General features: G+C 48.1%; 1 long non-coding RNA gene across 1 annotated transcript; it reads right to left on the bottom strand.

Annotated features, from left to right (window-relative positions):
* Positions 1-1371: 1371 nt before the first annotated feature.
* Positions 1372-3907, bottom strand: LOC132245744 (uncharacterized). Its single transcript, XR_009457462.1, has 2 exons — positions 3839-3907; positions 1372-2244 (listed from the first exon to the last, which is right to left on the bottom strand). It is a non-coding gene; the product is annotated as an uncharacterized LOC132245744 (long non-coding RNA).
* Between the last annotated feature and the right edge of the window lie 274 nt (positions 3908-4181).

The raw sequence follows: 4181 nt of genomic DNA, 5'->3' as shown, positions 1-4181 counted from the left end.
TTTTTATTGGTCCCCTGATTTGATTCAGATTTGGAGATTCAGCCACTGAATGAGATTGAATCTCCTCCAAATCAAATCACAACCTGAAGCTGTGCACAGCCCTACTGGCAGCTGGTGGCCCCTATCAGCGGGGCTGGGGGCAGGGGCTGTGGGGGGACAGGCAAAGGACACAAGCAGGGTAGGGAGCTGTTGTGGAGGGAGTGAGGGGCAGCAGTAGTGGGGGGGTTGCGGGGGGGAGGGACACCAGCAGGGTGCGGGGGCTTTGGGGACTTTTAGCATCTCATGTAGATACACAAGAGAAAACCTCCCAATCTTGAGTTCTGAGGAAATGGAATAGGGCACCACGGCTTCCAGTGACATAAAGACACAGGCTTGTGTCACAACCCAAGGGTGTGATGTTTGTTTTTGTGTGTGCTTTGGCACCACTGAATTATTTTCCCACCAATTTGAAGCTTTCTTTGCAGGGTGCATTTCTTCTTTGCAGCAAAGAAGTGCACGGTGCAAAGAGTTCCCGCCATTTGTATTCTAATTCGAGCTCCATTATTGGTTTGCGTTAAATTATTCATACGTGGCGGCTAGTGATTGGCTTGCTAGCCGTACAAAAAGCTTGAGTGGTTTCCACCCAAATTGGAGGACTCCACGAACACCAGGAGGAGGAGACTTCACGCTGTGTGAAGATCTCTAAGCACTGCGGATCCTATTGGACCCAGCGCATTTCAAGCAGGCAACAGAGGTCTGATCAGCCTCTAGCCTCTCCCCGTCGCTGCCTGATTCCTCGACGTACCCCTTCCCTGCATGCAAAAAAGGATCCACGGAGCCTCGACAACTCCGTGGGAGAGACCCGAGCTTGTCGTAGTCCTCAAACGAGGATTTAAGCGGAGCTGTGCCTGGGAAACTGTTCAGCCTACACCGCGACCATCTTCGGTGTAAGTAAACAATCTTGAATCAACCATTACGCATCCGTGCCTAATTCTAGCGTGTCGCCTGTTTTCTCCGACCCAGCGTGCCCAGGCTGCTGGCCACAGCCCGTGCGGCGCAAAAAAGGGCCCAGATCACTCCCGGCCCGCACAGCTTGCAGACAGGCCCTGCTTCTTGCCAGAGATTGAAGGATTTCAGATCAGCTCTGCATACCATGGATTTTTCCTAATATTAACCAAACCAGGGTGGTAATAGTTAGACAGATTAGAGTGCTGGCATTATGTTTCTGCAATGTAGAAAACACAATATTATCAGTCATGGACCCCCAGCTGAAAAGGACCAGGTATTCTATATAAGTGAGAACAGCAAATGCCCGAACTGGGGGAGGGGGAAAGAACAGGGCACACAGACATGTTCCAGGTCTAGAGGGGAAAAAAAACCAGGAGGCAAATATTATGCTGCAGAGGAATTTTAATGCATAGAAGAAATGAAGTATACAGACGCAGAATGGATCCAGAGGAGAGAGCAAATATTGCCAAGATTGGCCAAAGGGCCACCACCAGAATACTACACATGGCCCATTTTGTAAAACGTGCGCTTCTTTCTTTGCAGCAGCTGACTTTTAATACCTAGCTGGTTTGATCTATTTATTTATTACTTTTCTCCCGGAATAATGTCCAATGAGGAAAAGCACCAGGTAAACAAGGGGATAAGTAGCTTCCCCATGATGCAGATTCTGCAGCCAAGTTTCAAGTTAGAAGCAAAGGATAGACGTGTTTCTCCTTCCTGTTGACACGAAAACCCTTCTAATAACTGTGGCTGTGTCATGTGGTCTGCAATGGGTTGCATATGGACTCTAAGGAAGCAGAGGCTTCCTTTTAAATGACAGCACAGCATGAAGAGGTCTCAATGCTTGACAGCACAGAGAATTCAAAGTTCCTAGAGTGAGAAAGCAAAGTGTAGGAAACACTTGTACGTGCGGGGACTCTTCTAGCAATGTGAAACTAATAGCAACGGAGGTGCTGAGTGTTTAGCACTGCTCCAAGCCATGTCCTTCGGGTCAGCCGTGAATCTGTATCTTGCTTTTCGTGGATATTCTAGCTGCATTTAGCATGGCCAGCCCTTTCCAGAGCCACCCTGACGGCACCACCAGGGGGGTACGGACCAGCAGCAACCTTTCCAAACCAGCCTTCCCCAGCAGTCATAGCAACAACACGTGTATGGTGGCCTTCTACGCTGGTAGGGAAGACAGTCAGACTGGCCCTGGTAATGCAGGTCTTCGATCATGTCCAGGCTGTCAAACATCTTGCTGTGCTGGAGGCGAATCTGAAACACAGCAGGGAGCAGGGGAAACATGACACATGTGCTGTTCTGATGGGATCAAGGGTGAAAATGTGGGTGTGACTCAAAGGGAAATCTGGTAGGGCCCCGGAGACTGGGAGAGGGAGCAGGGAAATGCTGGCCACATCCCCACTTTCTGCCTGTGTCACTGCTCTCCTTTCCTTTTTGCTCCACTTGCCCTCAGCCTCTCCCCTATACAACAGCTTCAAAACCTTCTCACATTGGGCCCCTGGCCCAATGGTGCCGGCACACTCCTGGGATGTGGAGGATGTGCATTCACTTCAGGACCCAGAACCCAAGTCTTCCTCTTTGTCAATTGACACTGGGATCTGGGGGCAAAGGTGGATTGCACCTCTGACACTAGTTGCACTGCAGGAAGGATTCATCCTTAGACAGTGTCCAATTATGGATCCCCAAATCCCAGACAAAGTCAGCGCTTCTGGGAATCACCCCAGTTGGGGAGAGGGGTGAGATGTCAGATGTTGCTCCCTCTCTTCTTGGCTTTGTATTGGCTGAACATGCTGCCTGGTTTGCACAGGAGGAGCTTGAGTCTCTTCATTTGAGCTAAGCTGGCCATGGACACCTAATTCAGGATTTGATTGTCACTCTGATTGGGCACACTGACACTTTGCACAAGATGTGGCACAGCGTCACCTCAGCTGGTCCCTCTTTCACTCTGGTCATTAGTGTCCCCAATGCCCTTCAAATGCCAACCTCACCTGTGGGCTCCCTAATTCCTGCCACCCACCAACTGCAACAAAAGCAACAAAAACAAGGGACAGATCCTGAGCACCGCAGAAGGTGTGGTGCAGTAATTTAAGCCTGACCGATGACTGCAGCAACAGCCCTAGAAACCCAACTTAGAAACAGAGATGGATCAGTGATGCGATGCCCAAATCCCTCTGCTTCTGGTCACATGTTGGATCCCAATTCTTCTTCTCTGTCCCTTGCTCCAGTCCCCTTAGGCTGCTCTTCTGTCTAGCCCCTCTATGGCCCCCTTCTCCTCAAAGCACTTACTGAAACTGGGAAACCCAGGCCTTGTTTTGGGGAAGAATGCCACTTCTCATCAATTGTGAAAAACGTTTCATGCAGACGAGGGTAGGGACATGTAAGGAAAATTCTTAGCTATTCGCCCGCTGTGATTCAGCAAGTTTGCTAATGAATACATGAAAAGAAGGTCTTATGGCACCCGATATTTCTAATCACACACACAAAAACCCAGTGGATCAGGACAGCAATTCTCTTAATCTTTTCTCCTGTCCTCAATAATGCCAAGTGGCACTTGCTTCTGAGAACAGGAAGAAAGCGTGGAAAGGATGTGCTGTGGAATTTCTTCTGTGCATAACTAAGATAAAAGCTGAGGATGAAATTTGTCTCAATGATTCAAACCCCCAAATATTTGTTCTTTAGTTCCCTTTAGTTCCCATTAGTTCCCTTTGTTCCCATTCTGCAGTTCCTTAGTTCCCTTTAATCTCCTAAAATATTGCAAAGTATATAGGCAAGATTCAGTCCTAATGTTAAAGACTGTTTAACACAGTATCCCCATAGTTAAAAAGTAATTGAGTTCAAATGGACTTACCTGCTTACCAGGGAGAGTAAATCAGGAGAACCGAGTAAAGAGCACTGGTTTGCAAGCCCTTTTATACAGCTTCCTAAACTTCCTGGTGCATGGAAAACACCCTTCTTTTGGTTATCAGCTGCAAAATCTGCTGGTGTGGATGTCACACCTTGAAATTAAAAAATTGTTTTCCTAGTTGCTGGTGATTATTAGTTTGTCCTGTGCCTCCCGGTATTCCAAACGCCCATACCAATGCATTTCCATCCTAAAAATTGCCAGTCCAACTACTTTCTTGGTCTTATTGAGATGATTTAAGAGAGGTGACACTGGGAAGGGAGGGTAAAACTTGCTGACACTCAGAGTT

This window comes from Alligator mississippiensis, chromosome 15 (assembly GCF_030867095.1).
Source record: "Alligator mississippiensis isolate rAllMis1 chromosome 15, rAllMis1, whole genome shotgun sequence".
Lineage (NCBI taxonomy): Eukaryota > Metazoa > Chordata > Crocodylia > Alligatoridae > Alligator > Alligator mississippiensis.
The sequence above is the reverse complement of the archived record's forward strand: the minus strand, read 5'-3'. Positions and strand labels throughout refer to the sequence as shown.